This window comes from Ochotona curzoniae, unplaced genomic scaffold (assembly GCF_017591425.1).
Source record: "Ochotona curzoniae isolate NIBS_2020 unplaced genomic scaffold, NIBS_Ocur_1.0 scaffold_4505, whole genome shotgun sequence".
Classification (NCBI taxonomy): domain Eukaryota; kingdom Metazoa; phylum Chordata; class Mammalia; order Lagomorpha; family Ochotonidae; genus Ochotona; species Ochotona curzoniae.
In genome coordinates this window covers 40,960,701-40,980,538 of record NW_024467118.1, presented here as the reverse complement: position 1 = coordinate 40,980,538, position 19,838 = coordinate 40,960,701, and positions in this window count along the sequence as shown.

The window sequence follows — 19,838 nt, the reverse complement described above, 5'->3', positions numbered from 1 at the left end:
GTCTTGTATGGATTATTTAAACCTGTGTGTGTTGTGAAGACTGCAAGAGGAGCGAAGAGCCAGAAAGAAAGAGAGACGGGGCAGTGAGGAGGTTATTAAGAAAATTCAATCACATGATTCTGTAGGTGAAAGAGTCATGTGACAGGCAGTCTACATGCCAGAGACAATTTCTGAAGTCTCCATGGGTATTAAAGAAAATTTTATTTTCAATAGTTTCAAATAAGTTACCTTTAATTTAATTAACCAAAGTTCTTTGGAATATTATGACAAAACGAGTGTTCTTAGATAGGTTTCCGTTCATACTATTTTTAACCTTGCAAGTAAAACAATCTAAATGCAAGAGATTTCTGGCTGTCTTGCAGTGGCAATTAGAAGCCTAACCTGGATTGATAGCCTGTATTTCTGCCTTCAATTTACTGGTGAGAATGAATCCCATACTCACATGCAGCCCTGAGGATACAACTGCAAGCCTACGATTCCTTGAGATCAAGTAAGGAGCTGGTGTTGTGTGCCCATTGATTCCCACATGCTTTCATAGAAGAGGAAGATTCCATTAGTAAACTTCAGTGTTACATCATCATGCCTTTCATCATGTTCAAAAGAATGTGAAAACAGAGACACATTATGTATGTTACAAGATAGCTTTTTTTGTATTATTTTCTGATCACATCTCTTGAATATTCTTAAATAGAATTCCAAATATTTTGTGATTTTTTTATATTGATGCTAGTCCTCATATTAAGTAATGTAAAACCATGTAGTAGTTTCAGTATAATATGGAATATTTTGTTAATTTCTCTAATTTGTCTTCTTTTAGTCTTAGTCTTGGAAAAAACCATAGTTAGATTATTTTAATATGTTAATACCACTCCATAAAGTTAGGACATTGAGCATAGGAAAAAAACTATGCTTAAGTGTCCATTGAATCTAAAAGAGGCAAATTATATAATTGCATATATTCAGTATTTAGTTTTGCTCAACTGTTTATTTATAAAGAAAACTAGTTATTTTATTTAATTTCTCATTTATCTTACCCATTTTGATTTTCTTGTGTAAGATATTACTGTCAGTTCTTTGTATTTACTGAATATTGTCCTTCCAAGGATACAAAATATTGTTTAACACAGGTTATTTATTGAATATTTAGTTATAGCACAGTACGTTTAAGTTGGAACAGGCAACTATGTTGCGACACTATCTGCTTTTTCTCGTTTGATGATGAACAACTTTGACTGTTTTTAAAGGGCACACAGCTCAAGCTGTCATCATTAATGCCATGTCACAACCGTTTATTTCTGTTTGGTAGGTCATCAGTGCATCTTATGCATGTAAGTGTTTTTCTCTGTTGTTTTTTTGCAGACTTATGTGTTGGATGAGCTGCAGCGGCAAGTCCACTAGCACATTCGTCATGTGTCTGGGTTTGGGGGTAACTGCAGGCCAGAACACCTGTTTCTAAGCATCTTTTTTGCCTTATTGTTAGTGTACAATGTTCCATGAGCCTCTTTGTCAAGTAGGATGGCCTGGCATTTGTATAATGTAACAATTGCATTCCTAAAGCAGAAGCATTAAAGTTCAAATACTTAACAGTGTCAAATTCATGTTACATTTGCTAATGCTCCATTTTAGAAACAGTTGCAATGCCAAGACCAGTGTGTGAATACATCAGAGGGAATGGGTGTAAAGAGTGGCATTCATTGGCTCATTAATATCACAGTGAACCTGCAACTACTACCTACGACTACAATGAAAAGGACTGTTTTACGGTGATTGAAAGGCAAGCATGATTTTTTTTTTTTGTTATGTGCAAAATAATGTGAGCAAATGATGGACGTGACATTTGAAACTGGAAAAGTTTTTGACATAAGAGGAATGTTTATCTTGAATTATAAAATATTTTTAAATTCTCTACCAAAGCTTTATCCTGCTTTCACATATGAGATCTATTTGTTTTATTTCATTCTTTTTTTCATTTGTAAGAGAAGAAAAACAATAATGGAACCCAAGAGGAAATTGCCTTACTAAAAATCAAATCATATAAATGATTCAGCACATTTTAACTGTTACTGTATATTTATTGGTTATCTATATTTCTTCCTTTAAAAATGGAATGTTTCAGGGCCCATATAGTGGCACAGTGACTGTTAGAGTACTGAGTACTCCACTTCCAAGACCTCAGGTGCTTATGCCTCTCTGGGAGACATGGAGGAGCTCCTGGCTTCAGACAGGCCCAACTCTGCAGTTGTGGCCATTTGAGGCATAACCCAGCAAATGAAAGCTCGCTCTCTCTCTGTCTCTCTGTGTGTAACTCTTTCAAGCAAAAATAATAATCTTTTAAAGAGTGAATTTTTCAATTTTCTGATACTCATATACCATATCCTTTTTTTAGAACAAATTATGTTTTTGAATCACAATGTTGTAGTAATTAAATATCACAAACTAGTGTAAAGAGTAGAATTCCATTTTCCCACAGTTTGAGAAGCCAAACTGAAGGCGCAGATGTTAAAAGGTTTGAGTTCTGGTGAAGTCCACCTTCCCTGCTCGTGCGGTCTGGCCTCCGTACTGGGTCCTCACATGGCCTTTTATCTGTCCCTGGCCACGAGGAGAGAACGTTTCATGTCTGTTCTCATCTCACAGCGATATCCATCCTCAGGGACTGAGTCCCCACCATAATGACTTCATTCAACTTTCTGTATCTTCTTAAAAGCACCATCTTCACATATATTTCCATCAGGTACAGCTGGAAAATATAAAACATCTGTGGGGCACCATTCCATGCATAACTATCAATGCTTGAAATACATCTTTTTTTCTGATTATTTTTGCTGAATCACATTGCCCGATGTGTGTGTGTGTGTGTGTGTTTAAGCAACTTAAAACATTTATATAATGAAATACATTAGTATTTTGTTATTTTTGCATTTTTCAATTTAGAAACCTAAGTAGATATTTCTGATTGTTATTCATTTAAAACATTCGAAACTAATTCTTTTGTTCCTCTAGATTGCTGTATTCATCTGACTTTGCCATTCGGAAAGAACACAATCAACCTTGCCTAATTACTGTTCTGCACAGACCAAGGAGTCTGGGATAGGAGATATAACTTAGAAAAGTGCTCACATTCTCCATGGAGGTTGCGCTAGCAAAAATGCAATTATATGAGTACTTCCCTTATCACCAATCCCAGCCTTGCTGCTCGAAGAGCCACGAAGATGCAAAGAAAGGGATTATGTTGCTCAGATATATTATGCTGCATTTTTATAAGATAGAATTTCATGGAGGTTCATGTGGTTGGCAATGTACATTTACCTTAACATCAAAACAAAAACAGACTTTCATAGAAATAAGGCACACTTTCTTGAATTTAAATTTAGTGCTAATATAGTGCATAGGCATTCCTGATTTATGAAGAAAACTGTCTATTTGATATTTTGTGTGTCGAATTTCATAGTTTATTTCTGCAATACTCTCCTTAAGTAAGGTTTCAGATTTCCACATCAATTCAGTATGATTTTAGTAAGCATATGAAAGTATTACCCAGGAATATACAGTACTTGTTATAAACAGTTGAGCAAGCAAGGTATTCTAGGTTCATTTTTCTTTAAATATAAAAAACACTGAGAATATCCATCTGTAGGAGACACAAGGTTTCATTTCCTTTGCCTGAAAAACTGAAATAAATTGCTTTTAAGTGTGATATAAAAAATAATAGACTCAGGCTCAACGTAATGGCTTAGCGGCTAAAGTCCTCGCCTTGAATGTGCTGGGATCCCATATGGGCGCCGGTTCTAATCCCAGCAACTCGACTTCCTATCCAGCTCCCTGCTTGTGGCCTGGGAAAGCAGTCAAGGATGGCCCAAAGCCTGTGTGGGAGAGCTGCAGGAGGTTCCTGGTTGCACAGCACCAGCCATTGCGATTACTTGGGGAGTGAATCATCGGATGGAAGATCTTCCTTTCTGTCGCTCGATCTCTCTGTATGCCTGTCTTTGCAATAAATAATAATAATAATAATAGACTCCACAGAACTGCAATCCTCTACCATAGGAAAGCAATCAAATTGGTACAGCTAACACTTGTGCATTGAACAATGCAAATCATTATGTAATATTGAAAGGAAGTACACAATAAATTATGCCCCATACAATTGTGCTTGTTAGAGCCAGGAGAACTGTCACTCTCCTTTTAAAGTGAGATTCTGTATGGCTACAGTTTTCTTTTAAGGACTCTACATGCGCTAAATCCCCAAATTTGTGTGTGTGTAGATAGAAAATAGATTTTTACCTGTAACATTTAAAAGCTTAGAAACATGTTATTACAAATGCACCATATATCACCCTTTGCAAACTTTCTCAGTACATGATTCTTTTAACCTTCTTGTGAAAGCTTTAGTATATAGTTTTTTTCTGTTAAATCACATTAAATGTTGGTTGCATCAAATTATATTGATCCCAACAGTGAGTGACAGTGCTTGATTCATGAAACTATTTTCCAATTTTTCTCCAAACTTTGACATGCAAAAAGTATTTGTTTATTTGTATCATATTTTCTGTGATAGTGAAGTCATTGTTTTATGATGTGCTCATTATCATAAATTTGAGTATTTTTCTTATTTTTCCAGGTAACTTTCTTAGAATTGTCTTCTATATTTTAAACTTAAGGGCATTTTTTAAAAACTGATCTGATCGAATGCTTTGAAGATGTTTTATTTCATGTATTACCTATCTATACATATATTAATTTTATATATATTTTAACAGAATAGTTTCCTGCTAATAGCAGCTTTCTGATAGAATCAAGATAAGAGGAATGAAAAACAAAGTCCAACAGCCTTCACAGGACAAAAACAAAGACTGTAACATATTTTTTTTCCTTTTTGGAGAGAAATTTGGGATCTTCAATTGGCTCACAAGAATCAGTGGCAGATATGTTCTCTGTATGTGCCTGTGAAGAGCCAAGATGTGAAATTTGATTCTTGACAAATGTACCAAATTTGGAGTGCTCTGTAGTTTAGTTGCATTAGAGCATTCAGTGGACACTTATTGGGTCCCTTCCATTTAGGCTGCGGTTGCTCAGACTGAGATCATTTTTCAAGTACTTAATAAGGTGAGATATCTTTGGGGAGACTTGTTGCTCATGATCTCTAGAATCTGCTCTAGGATGACTTTGCTACAACACTCTACCAAAAGCTTTTGCACCTGACCAAGATGGATATTAGGCTTTTTCTCATCTTCAGTTTCTGACTCAAAGTGAGGGTCAGAGACGCAGAAGGGAATTATAGGGAATGTTATATATATATCACATTGTAAATGGACTGAGGTTGAAAGAAGCCTTTGTTGCTATTCTATCCTGAACAAGGCAATAGGTAATATGCCTAATTTATGATTCTGAGGTGTCTAAACAAAACCTAACCAGAATTCTGTAAGATGATGACTGGCTTTTCCAATGGTTCTTGATGACTGAAATTTCAGAGTGACATAGGGATGGCAAAAGACCCCTCTATCCATGGCTACTTGTAGAATTACTGCAGAAAGAGAAGAGAGTCCACTGTCATGCAGTGACTTTGGAGGAAAATGTGAGGTTTTGTTACTTTTAGCAGGGCTTTAGCCTCTCCTTTGATTTTTCTACCCTGGATAGAAAAGCTTCTACTCTGTGAAAGTTTCAGTAAATACTAGCAGGTATTCACAGTTATTTGCTGAAGGCATGTTAGCAAAGTCTGTTTGTGGGTCTTCACCAGCTGTGTTTCTCTCCTTGGTACAGACCTGAGTAAGTGGGTCATCTGATGTAAACACCAGGGATATTTTGTAAATAGAAAGGACAGGGCCAATTTCTTTCCCTTATAATAGTATGAAATCCTTTTTCTTCAAATACCTGAGACTACTAAAGTCTCTCTTCACAGGTGAGTATATTTATGTCTTTAATAAATAACTTTCCACTGAGAGGTCATTGGGAATGTGACCTTGTGATGTAAAGTCCACCAACTATTGGCATATTTAGTGTAGCCTTGTTGCTAAACTAATTCTATACCACGCATGGTATAATAAATATTTTTACTAACTGCAGTTTAAAGTACAATCTTCTGTTTAGAAACCTTTTATTTTTTTTCTGTCTAATCTGCTAGTGCCTTTTCTTTGCTAATAAGGCTATCTTCCTTCTGTTGCATCCTGAAGTATGTGAGAGCCAGTTCCAGAGGTTCCAGTACGGCTTGATGGGGAAATCAACACTCTTATTAACAATTTCAGTAATCATCCAGGGCCCCTATGCTGTGGATCCAGGAGCCTATGCTGTGGATGCATGCTGAATCCTCAGACCATCAGACTTTGCACAATCATGTGCTAGTTTGGGACTCGTTTTCTGCTTTCACAAGTGGAGTAATAGTTCAGCTTTCTTGCCCAAGAGTTAATGTCCCTTTCAACACTGTTTTTGCTACATCTCATGAGTAATGATGTTCCAGTTTTTATTGTAACTTGTTTAGCATCACATGGATCATGCGCTGGCATCTATTCCCACATGACAGTTCTTGATTCTTTTTTTCATTGGTCTAGCAATGCATTGGTATTTTTGTTGCATGTGTGTTAACTTCATGCTAATGAAAGTTTTCCATTTTTCTCCCTGTTGTAGACTGTGTACACTGGTTCTGTATTTAAGCAGATGCATAAAGGACATGTTACACAGACTGATATGCTCAGATGTGGAGACAGAATGCAGTGTGTTTCTATGCAAACAGAACAAGGATGGACTCTCAGTGAAATGGTTAACTATACCCTGACAGGATGATGCTGGACTTTGTGACACTTGTACACGCCTACATTGTTGGGAGACACTTCAATGGAAGCATAATGGACTTAAGAATGTTCATGAAAAACATCCATTGTAAAACTAGAGGAGGGCAGAGAGGTTAAGGAGGGGGATGGGAAATGCCAGTGCCTATTAAACTGTATCATAAAACAAAAATTAAAAAATCCATGTGCTATTTTAATGAATAAACTATTCTTCCTATAAATCACTTTATAAAACCTATTATATCTTTGGTTTTCGCATATCTCAGCTCAAATGGGAATGAATAATACGTTGTATAACTAGAAACTGGAGAATCATTATCACTTTTAATAATTACTGAAAGGACTTGTAATCATTTGATATGTTGTCGTATATATTGTCACATACATCATATTATATATGCTATTTACAAATACATTGAAAGCTTTGGAATATTCTGTTGACAGTACATATGCAATATTCTAGTGACAAAGTAGACATGCTGGTTTCATATAAACATGTGAATTAAAAAATATGAGATGACTAATATCAACGAAAGCATTTATAGTTCTTAAGATGTGATGTAAAAATATGGTGTTATTACATTAATGAAGGAAGTAACTCAGATTTGACTATCAACAATAATTACAACTTACTATTCTTATTATGCAAGCTTGTCAATATATGTGTGTTTGGAGCATGCATTCAGTATTCTCACTACACTCTTTCATAAAAAAGCGCACTATTTTAGAATGTATTTCAGAGGTAGAGGATAGAGAGCAAGAGACAGAGACATGCTGTCTTTGCAGACACAATCCTCAACTATCTTAATGGCTGGGTCCAAATCCAGCATCATGAGGTGTTATGTGGTTTCTTACATGGATGGTTGGAATCCACTAAAACCTCATTGATGACCCCCATACCTGTACTAGAAGACATCTGTAGTTAAGAGCTTTGCTAAGAATAGAACCCAACTGCTCAGCTGGGTGATACAGGTATTTTAACCAGTGTCCTAAATGTACTCTTCTCCTCACTACTATTTTAAAAGCAAGAATTTTCTGTATGTGGTAGAAATATGTTAAACCAAGAATCAGAGATTTTAAAGGCCATTTTGAGTGAAAAAAGGAGATCTGAATTAACCTCCATCTGTTTCCAGTACTGATTTCCTTACCTTTTTATTTTGATAAAGCCTTTTTCATTTTTTTTCCCTTTTTCTTCTTCTTTTAAGTCTCTTCTTACTCTTTGACTTTTCTCTTTTTTCACAAATTCTTAGGACATTGATATCCAAAGTGGTGTATTATATAAGATATAAGTCATATTTTTTTTTCATTGAGGATATAAGTCATATTTTTAACCCATGTAAATTAGCTCTTAAGGGACCAAGGTGTAATACTATATTCATTCATCAGACACTTTCTATATTTCAATTTCTGGGCTAATTATGTAAAAAAAACCTCCATTATCTTATTCAGATTCATGGAAGTGCTATTTAAGCAGAGATTATCTCTTGTGTGAAACATCCAGGAGCAGAAGTATTTTGCATTTCAGTTTTTTGAATTTTTAGAATATTTGCACACATATATACAAGTAGAAACCTAGGAGATGAGTTATAAATCTAAACACAAAACTCACTTACACTTTAGGCAATTCTTACGCACATAAATGGCAATAATTTTATTAATACTTACGTAGTATTTTAAATAACCCTATGCGTGAAGCAAAATTTGTGCACACAGAGCTTGCAGAAAACAAAGGTGACGTAATTTCAGATACTTTCTGTCTGGGCAGCCTGTATCAGCTTGTTAACACAATCGTTCATGACTTGGAAGTTATATGCTGCTGATAAGCAATCATTTTCTTACAATTATTCATACGGTAGTACTTAACAATAAAATATGTGATATATGATTATCACAGTGAAAAAATTAAGGTACTTAGGCTAACCGAGCAGCCCAGAGCTGCATCATCAGAATACTTGTGTCAGCTGTAAAATGACAAAACAGCTGAAGTGCTATATTTTGGTTGAAATGCAAGGTGCACTGTATTCTGCTCCTTGTAGATAAGAAGGAATGCCAGAGTAATTGAGGGATGCGGGGTGCAGCCTTGGGTCGGCGGGGGAGAGCTCCCCAGGGATGAAGAGACATTGTTCTGGGCTGTGGGTGGGAACTTTGTAAAATGTCTCCTCCAGAACCATCAACATCTTTTAGTTAGGAAGAATTGTTATTTTAAAAAAATTTCATAGTTTTTAATTCTTTGCTGTTAACATAAGAGATAAGGTTTTCATTAATTTGCTTTATATTCTGAAAATTTTCTGAACATTCTCATTGTTAATTCCTTTGCACTTTCCAAGTTAAAAAAAAAAAAATAACTCCTAAGAATGAAGTTTTGGTCTCAAAAGCCCGTCTGACTACATATGTGAATGTGATTGCTCCTTCTGTTACAAATCCATGCTATGTCAGCCCTTCAATTTATGCATCTCACATTTCACCATATCAACAGGTAGTGTTCCTGCAAACGGACACTCTCTTCTGCCATTATTATCATGATCACCTTGATTTGCAACCCTTTAGCTATTTCACATTAGCCAACAAATAAAAAATTAGGACTTCATTATCTGTGCTAAAAAATTCTCCTGATATTTACTTTTTCCAGTAATGACTTTGAAGTTACAGTTTTTGCATATGTACGGAGGTCAGAGGCTATCTTTTCGCATTGATGCAGAAACTCTCAAAGCCACTTTGTTGTTCATCATCATTACCAAACATAGTTTCTGGCTACCGATTGTGTCAGTTACGTCTTTATCTTCAGACACTGTGTTCTCAGTGTTGCCAAAACACAGCATTCTTCTTGCTGATCTGAATCAAAACCTTCCACACTCTTAATTCTGTTCCCTGCCTCTGATGCTCTGTGCTCCTGATTCATCTAAGGGAATCCTGGTCATATGACTGAAATAATTAAGTTGTATTTGAGAAGAAGAACTTGGAAATGCATACTATTTTGAAGGAGAATTTCAGCTGGGAGGGTGAGCCATATGGTTGTCAATAGACAGCAAAGTCAGATAGCTGAGTTTTAGCCCAGGTTTCCTGCAGACAGCACAAACATCCAGTGCAAAATGGGAGTGAAATCAATCAGAAAGATGTCCCTGCTCATCCGGGCCTTTCTGTGCGCATAATACTGGACTGACAGGAGATTTACTCTTTCTCAGCAACAAAGACACAAATTCTTGCCAATCATAGCAAATTTGCACTTATGCAAGCCTACTCAGCATACTGTTTTGTTCTCACTATCATTCATTTCTTCGTCTGTCATCAAGGGGTAATCTTGCGAAAGCAGACATTTCTCACCTATCAACAAGGTTTTTCCTTTCTTGTCACTAGATCCTTATCAACATTAATTTTTAAAAATGTATTGTAGTATGTTTTCTTAAATTTCTGCAACCCGTCTGCTGACCACTAAGCTTATCACAAGATGTTTGCTTATTTTTTCATGAGCATCATCCCATTTAGTGATGTGTGTTCACTGCTAGGCTGATGGAGCCTATCTCTAAATATAGGATTAAAATCTTCCTTTTAAACATTTTTGTAAAGTTTTCCTGTTTTCCCTGAATTGTTGTTCACTTTAGCCCAGAGCTTCAACAGTTTACCCTGTTTCTTCAGGTCATATAAGATGGTCATTCCAATGTCACCTTTACCTGTAAGACACTTTATACTTAATATTGTTGTCCAGGTTCTCATTCAACTAAGTTTTCTGTTGTATGCGTGCTTTTTCATTCTCGTCCTCCTTTTCCCTACAGGATAAATCCAGGCCCTTTCAACATTTTGGATGCTATATTTAGACTACAGAACAGAGAATCAGAAAAACACAGGGACAAATTCACATATGTCTTGTCCCCTAGAGGGAATGATGGGGACGTTACCGTTGCTGTACTTGGCTGTCACAGGTGCTATTTTGTTCTCTTTTGTGGGTGTGCTTATATAGGGATATGTAAAACATGAGGAAGATACATTGCAGCTGATGGGGACTGGGGAAATCTTGTTTTCCTTGGGGACACCAAATAGATGCTGCACAATGAATTTGAATTTCCACTGTGATGCACATGCGTTCAGGCTGTGAATATTTCAATAATATGATTATTTCAAGGCCAAAGAAGTTTTGGATTTTGTAATATTTTGGATTCAGATTGTTTAAAAAATATACTGCTAAGAAACAGTTTTGTAGAGATGTGATTCTTCTTTCCCCCTCCCCTACCTTTGCAGTCCTCTCCTTCTCTCCCACTATTATTCTCTGAATTATCATAGTAATACAGTCCCTTAGTAACTGTTACAGGATGTACTAGAAATAGCTTAAGTCAAAAATTCTAGTAAACATCATTACTGGTGTATATATATATTTCAAAATGGGAGTCCTATTTTCATTTGGAGTACAGAAATGTACTGCAACATAACTCTGCTTCCCAGTAGACTATTCATCTGTGAGAATTTTTCATTAAGGACTATCAGTCAGTACATGATTCTGAATTGCTAATTGCAAGTGCATAGAAGTAAGCAAATTGTGATTGAGTTAAACAATAAACAAACAAACAAACAAATAGTGTTAGTAGCAGATGACAGGATTCCTCAGACAATTAAAGATGTAGTCTTTGAGGCCATGACCTTGGAGGAGCTGGCTAAGCCTCTGCCTGTGGCACCAACATCCCAAATGCTCACTGGTTTATTGTTATGCTTCCAATCTAGGTCTCTGCTAATTAGCCTGGAAAAGCAGCAGAGGATGGAGTCCTTACTCCCTGTCGCCATGTAGAAGAGCCAGAGGAAGCTACTGGCGTCAGATCAGTTCAACTCTAGCCATTGCTGCCATTTGGAGAGTGAACCAGAAGATGAAAGATCTCTCCCCAACCCTCTTTCTCTCTGTAACTCTGTCTTTCAAATAAAAATAAGACATGTCTTTAGACACAAGAAGAGTAAAAAAAAGTAGTCTTTTGGGGCACACATGCAGGGATACGTTTAATGAGACACTGAATCTTACAATAAAACCCAGGAGCTCTGCGACTTTCAAGATTGGTGCTTTGAACTCTGCTGCCATTTGCTGTCATAAGAAAGCAGTAATGTAGCTTCCTCTACAATCTGAGATATTCACAGGAGTTCTTGGATGGGAACAGGTGCCACAGTCCTGAACAGAAGTGAAAAGGCAATATGTGACACTTTGAATTTCCGCTGATGGAAGAGGCACTACCTTTTTCTAAAGTTCATATTAGGGAATTTTGTCAAGATTAGGAGATAGTTTATGTCAAATATGCTGCTAAGATACACAGAAATAATAAGAAATGAAGCTGTAATAGGATTGTGCTTACAAAATTTCTGCTTCTGGGGCCAGCATTGTGGCAAAGAGGGTTAAGCAACATCTGCGATGCTGGCATCCCATATGGGCACTTTTTTGTGTCCTGGCTACTCCATTTCTAATCACCTCCCTCTTGATCCACCTGGGAAAGTAGCAGATATGGCCCAAGTCCCCGGGCCTCTAAAGCCCATCTGGGAGACACTTTTGGAACTCTTGTCTCTTGACATCCAGTTGGCCAACCCTGACCATGATGGCTATATTAGCCCTGAGTACATGCTCCATTGTTCTCTCCCTGCCTGCTGATATTTCACCTTCAATCATTGAAAGAGCCAAGGGAAGCATTTACTTCTGCACATCTGCTAAAACAGCACTCATTCTAATGATAGTGCTTAGAACTACAGAGTTCTTTACATGGGATGTACACACACATGTCAATCTCAACTTAATAACATTTTATTTTCAATGTGAATATGCAATTCATTTTGAATGCTACTTACTGTAATCTGTATACAGATTTTAAGACCCTAAGACTTAAAGGTAGTGAAGATTATCAAGAGTAATTGACTTTTCAAAAATACTGTTTTTCAGGCAGATAAAGGTAAAGCAAGATAAAAATAAGACAGAAAACATTTTTATGTGACAAACATTTGGGGAAAAAAAAGAAAGAACAAAAGCTTTAAGACAATGTTAGTTGCTAGGAAACCGTATCTTGGTTATATTCAAAATTACTCAATATTTCATCTTGCTTTTGGTACAGAGTGCTAAGATGAACAAAAGAAAATTTAATGCAATGAAATATTCTTCATTTTTAATGTTTGAAAGAGATGACTGCCAAAGAATTAATTGAAAAAATGTGCCAATCATAAGACTCAAGTCATAAATTGTTCATGATTTAGAGACATAAATTTCAACTGTTACATGATTATGAAGCTGAGCATATTTAATTTGCTTTGTGAAGGACTAGGGTCGGCATTTTAAAGTAGTAATAATGTTAGCTATTTCACAGAAGTGAGTTGCAAAATAATTAGTAATATGTTTATGCTAATACTCAGTACAGTGTGTGACTTGAATTTTGTGTTACTATCTGAAACAGAAATACATCTATTTTGCAAATATATAATCTTGTTGAGTAAACACATAGGTCCTTCCTAACTGTATGCTGCATTGTTCTTCATTGGCCTGTAGAAACAGATTTGAGAGACAGCATGTACAATAGATACAAAAAACCATGAAGCATTGGAGGTGTCCATGACCCTTAGAGAAAACGATAAGGAATATCATCACATCACTCCTGCAGATAAACACACAAGAGGTTCTGAAACTGTTTCTAAGTATTGCTAACTACTTTAGTAGCTACTTAATACTACCCTGGAGCTACACCAAGTAAAATGAGTGATAGAAATAGACAATCCAGAAGAAAATGTAATTATCAGAAAGTTTGAAAAAAGGTCACATCAGTTTCTGAGAGGTTTTAGTGAAAAATGGGAAAGCATGAAAAGATAAATGACTATAGTATCTGATTACATGGTTCTTATTGACATTTTTCAACATGTTCATGGAAAGTCAAATTTAACATGCTTCTGTACAGCAAATGATTTGATCATCAAAGTGAAAGAGGAACAAACAGAATTGGAGAAAAATCTCTGCACGCTACTCAACTGATAGAGGATGAATATCCAAGATTAGCAAAGAGGTTCAGAAACTTAGCAACAGCAAAACGACCCTGTGAAGAAATGGACAAAGAAAATGAGCAGACTCAAATGGCTAATAACATGAAAAAAAGCTCAGGCTCCCTAGCAATCAGGGAAATTTCAAATGAAAACCACCTTATGGTTCCATCTAACTCCACTGAAGTCATCCTACATTCAGAACTACACTTACAACACCTGCTGATGTGCATGTGGGAAGAAAGCTAACCTCCTTGACTGTTGGTGGCAGTGCAGGTGAGTACAACCACTATGGGAGTCCGTATGGAGAGTGCTAAGAGAACTGAAAATCAACCTGCAATATGACCCAGCTATCCCACTTCTGGGAATATATCCAAAGAAAAAGAATTCTGCCGATGGGAAAGGGATCTGTAATCCTATATTCATAGCAACACAATCTACAATAACAAAGACTTGGAAACAACCCATGTGCCCATCAAGAGGGGGGTGGTTAAAGAAACTGTAATACATCTACTCAATGGGAAACTACTCAACCATTAAAAAGAATGAAATCTTACAGTTTGCAGCCAAATGGTTCCTGCTAGAGACCATTATGCTCAGTGAATATGAGATCAATTGCCCCTTCAGGACTGTTTTTGCTGCATATCAGGGGCTTTGATATTTTAGTTTTAATTTTCATTCATTCAAAAAAAGTTTTTTTTTCTCTTATTGGTTTACTCACTGACACGTAGGTCACACAATAGCATTGTTTGCCTCAAGAAGATCTTACTTCCTTCTTCATTTCTTCAGCAACACATTGTCTGTTTAGTAACATGTTATTTAACTTCATGTTGTAAACTTTCTTTTTCTCTGTTGATTTTTTTTAAAGATTTATTTTTATTATTTTTTTATTGGAAAGGCGAATATACAGAGAGGAGAGACAGAGAGGAAGATCTTCCGTCCGATGATTCACTCCCCAAGTGAGCGCAACGGGCCGATGCTATGCCAATCCGAAGCCAGGAGCCTCTTGCGGGTCTTCCACGTGGGTGCAGGGTCCCAAAGCTTTGGGCTGCCCTCGACTGCTTTCCCAGGCCACAGGCAGGGAGCTGGAAGGGAAGCGGGACTGCTGGGATAGAACCGGCGCCCATATGGGATCCCGGGCGTGCAAGGTGAGGACCTTAACCACTGTGCCACCGTGCCGGGCCCTCTGTTGATTTTTTAAATGATTTTTCATTTAGGGGATGTGTAGTAACTGTAGTTGGACTATCAACACACAGATGTGGATACCAAGCAGTATACATCTCTACTTTCAAATCAAAGATGAAATTCCAATGAAACTGATGATTGTATTTTGACAATAGGATGCTGAATTTTCTGCCATTGTCCATGCCTACAAATCAGAATACACTTAAATAGCAGAATGATCAACTTATGACTGGTTGTGAAGGACTATACTATTGTAATGGTATGGGGGAAAATGTGTGGGGAGGATGGGGACCTGGGAAATGGGGAGGGGAAATTGTGGAGCCTATGGAATTGTATCACGGAGCAATACAATAAATAAGTAATTTTTAAAATGAAAAATATATAATTACTTCAACCACTGAAATTTTGAAATTTCAAAAAATATTTTGCGAACTTTTTGAATATTCCTTATGCACCCACATCAAAATGTTATCTGCATAAATCTTGTAAAGAAAATAAGGGGGTAAATAATTTAGTTACATTAAGAATATGTAAATAACAAGGAATCAGATGAGATTTTAAAGAACCTCTAGTTTAAAAAAAACACCATCTTTCAACAGAACAGATTTTCTTTAAGTAGATTTTTAAAAGAGATTTATTTTTATTTGAAAGGGAGAATTAAAGAGAGAGAGAGATAGAGATAGATATGGAGGAATGTTCCAACAATTGGTCAGTCCCAAAAGGCTAGAACTGAGTCAATATTAAGCTAGGATCTAGGAGCTTTTACTGGGTTTCCCTTGTGGGTTCAGGGCCTCAGGGATTGGGGTCATCCTCTACTGCTTTCCCAGTCTATATAGTCACGGAGCTGGATAAAAGTGGGTCAGCTGTCACTTGAAGTGACACCTGGATGCTGGTGTCACAGGTGGAAGTTCAGCTTACTGTACCAGCTATCAGATTTACTAAGTGCATTTTTTACATTTTCAAAACTTACTTATATAAAGGCAATAAATTTCATGTGTTCCCTGGAAACAGTTCTAATAACTTGATTGTTCCTGATTACCCTTGCCCCCTTCCTTGTTCCTTTGCTGTTACATACGTTCAATTTCCTTCACAATCAAAAGCTCAATCCACCACTAAATAATCAAGTAGTAGATAGAAAATAAACTGTCCAAATGAAGTTTTAAGAGGTTCCATATCATTTTCAATTAAAAATGCAGCTAAATTAAAAACATTTTGTTGCTTTTTATTCATCAGGGATTAAAAACGATAGGCTAAATCTCATTTCTCCAAAGCAGGCTTTTTTTTTGTCACTAAATTCTTCACTGACTCAGGTCAGACAGTAGCAGCATTTGCTTCAAGAACATTCTTGATTTTATTTTTCATTTCTTTGGCAATGTATTAGTCATTCAGTAACATCTTATTTAACTTCATGGCATTGTAAATTTCTAGTTTTCTTCCTGTTTTTTTTGCTTTGTGGCCTCTCGTTAAAGGGGATACATGGTAACTGATAATGAGATGATCATATTCAGATGTCAAGATACAATCTAGTATGTATTTCTATTTCCAGATCAAAAATAGATCCCAACTGAAACTGTTAACTGTTATCTTGACAATAGGATGATGGACTCTGCTATTGTTCATGCCTGCAATGATGGACTTACGAAGAACAATACTATTGTTATACAGTGGGCTTTCTCCTATATTTGGGGGGGTAAGGCAAATTCCATACTCTAAGGAGTTGTGTCACCAATCAATAATAATACTATATAAAAGTGTACGTATAAAATACATATTACATAAGTATAACCATATGTATACATACATAAATACGTGTATATATACTACTTGAGACATTGCTTGCTACTTCCCAGAGTGTACATTCCCAGACGGCTGAAATTGGGAGCTGGAGCCAGGACTGGGATCCAGGGGCTCCGATTAGGCAGATGGGCATCTTAACTGTTCGAAGAAACACCAGCCCCAAATAAACGTTTTAATCATAGGAATTAAAAAATGTTGCTTTTGAAATGCGCAATTGGCTTGCAATGATCAGCATGAATTTGAAGAAATTGAAACTAGATGTTGACATAGAAATTAATAACAATTTCAAAAGTTCTGGTAAAGATTTCCTAATGGTGGAACTTGAAATAAAATCTCCAGTTATTGCAAATGAAGTGTAAAGGAACACTCTTATGTTTTGACTTTTAATTTCTAAAATTCAGCAAATCAAAATGGGAACCAGAACAGAGGAGAAAGAGTAGGATATTGGAAGACACATGGCCTTGACATTAGAACAGAAGTTCTATTAAAAACTCAATTCATAGGGTCTGGTGCAAGCCTAGCGACTTAAGTCCTGACCTTGTATGTACCGGAATCACATATGGGTGCTAGTTCTAATCCTGGCAGCCCCTTTCCCATCCAGCTCCCTGCTTTGGCCTGGGAAAGCAGTCAAGGACAGCCCAAAGCCCTGGGACCTGCATCCATGTGGGAGACATGGGGGCTCTGGGCTCCTGGTTTTGGATTGACTCAACTCTGGCCATTGTGGTCACTTGAGGAGTGAATTAGTGGACAGAAGATCTTCCTGTCTGTCTCTCCTCTCTACTGACTTCATAATAAAATTAAATAAATGTTATAAAAATCCCTCAATTTACTACCATGAATATAAGAAAAATTGCCATTTTAGAGAGTGAGTTTGAGAGAATTCTAAATTTTAAATCTTTAAAGTATCTGCTGAAAAACAAAAAGAGATTTGGTTATTTTATTTTTTACCCTGTGCTAAACCAATGTACTTAAAATTACCATGTGTGTGCTGATCACATTCAAAGAAATTTTTTTCCATGCAAAAATAATCCACCTGGTTCAGTGAATTCACAGCTGTAACACATTTCACTAAGACTGGCCCACATCAGTTAGAGTTTTCTGCTACTTCTGTTTTCAGAATGCGCATCATCTGGACTCCTTACAAAGTCTACACTTCATGTTCTGTCTCTAGTATTTTTTAGTGCTGATGTTCCTTTCTTTGAATATCTCTAATTATGAGTTCAGAAATAGTTTGAGGCATTCAAATACTCCAAAGAAGATTCACTAATTTTTTAAGTGAAATTAAGATGCCAAATGTAACTGTGGCTATTCTTTTTTAAAGTTTTATTTTATGTACTTGAAAATTGGAGTCACAGAGTAGGGGAGTCAGATAGATCATCCACCTGCTGGTTGACTCCCCAAGTATCAGCAGAGGCCATGCTGCGTCAGATTGGAGCCAGGAACCAGGAGCTTCTTCTGGTCTCCCATATGGCTACAGGGACCCGAAACATTGAGCCATTGTCAGATGCTTTTCCAGTTCAGGCAGTGGCTTTACCCACTGTGCCACAATGTCAGCCCTCTAGTTACAGTTATGTCACACAATCAGCATCCATTCACAGTCTGTGGTCCGAAGCATATTGTGAATGATGTGAATGAAGGCGTCATCGCTAAAGTAGACCTAGAGAAACTTCTCTGCAGCAGTGGTTAGATAAACTGTGTAGAACCAAGAGAGCTGCAGAGTGAATATGTGTTCAGTGTTACAGGTGACGCCACACTGTCTCCAAAGTTTAAGCAAAAGACACTTGGACAAATAGAGTTCTTGTTAAAACAGCCTGTGTCTTATTCAGACTTGGTTTTCCCCAAATTTCAAAGTTTATCATGAAAATTTATGATTGTAAATATATTTTAAAATTTTGTGTTTTGCCATTTAATCTTTGGCATGTGTCTACTTTCAATCTCTTCACTATCTTTAAGATTAACTTATGAATAAAATGTTATGATACGTAAGTATCCTAGAATTTTTTTTAGATTACATTATGTGGTTCATTTTAATTATTCTCTTTCGGGCTAATATTATTGTGCAGCAAATTAAGGTACCACTTGCAAGAAAACACCTGTGTTCCCTATCACATTTCCATTTTCAGATCTGGCAAATTTGTTTCTGAATCTGCTCACTAACACTATGACTGGGAGAGCAATTGAGGATGACCCACAAACTTGGGCTTCTGCCACTTAAGTAGGAGACCCGAGGGAGTTCTTGGCTTCTGCCTTTGGTCTGAACCAGTCCCTGCCCTTTGTGACCATCTGGGGAATGGCCCAAGGGATGAAATACATTTCTGTTCCGTCTCTCTTATGCTCTCTTATTTAGCTTTTCTAATAAATAAAAGCATAAATCTTTTAAAAAGCAATGTAGGTTCCAGCACGATAGTCTAGTGGATAAAGTCCTCGCTTTGCACATGCTGGGATCCCATATGGTTGTCAGTTCTAATTCCGGCTCCCCCGCTTCCCATTCAGCTTGTGGCCTGGAAAAGCAGTTGACTATGGCCCAAAGTCTTGGGACCCTTCACCTGCTTGGGAGATCCAGAAGAAGTTCCTGGATCCTGGCTTCAGCTTGGCTCAGCTCCCGCCATTGCAGTCACTTGGGTTAGTGAACCATTGGAAGGAAGATCTTCCTCCCTGTTTCTCTTCCTCTCTGTATATCTGTCTTTCCAATAAAAATTAATTTTAAAAAAGCAATGTAATATTTTGTGCTTTGATGTTCTAAAAGTAATCTCACGTTTTTCTAAGATTTTTACATGTATTATTCTTCATGTGTCTGGAATAATCTTGTCATATAATGATACTGGGGATACAATTGGATTTGGAACAGTTATTGGAAACTCATATTGCTTCCCCACTAATTCTAACATGTACCCTGACCTCTTTATGTGATTTCATTGAATTACTATTTTTATGGCAACTCTGGGCAGAATCTTGAGACAAGATGAATATTGTCTGAGTAGTAGGTGCTATGTATCCTCATGACGAATATGCTTCAAAATTTATTTTTTCATTTGAGTCACTGTACTTGTTTTCTGTATACTACTATTGGTATACATTACATTTTTATTCAGAAAATTGATG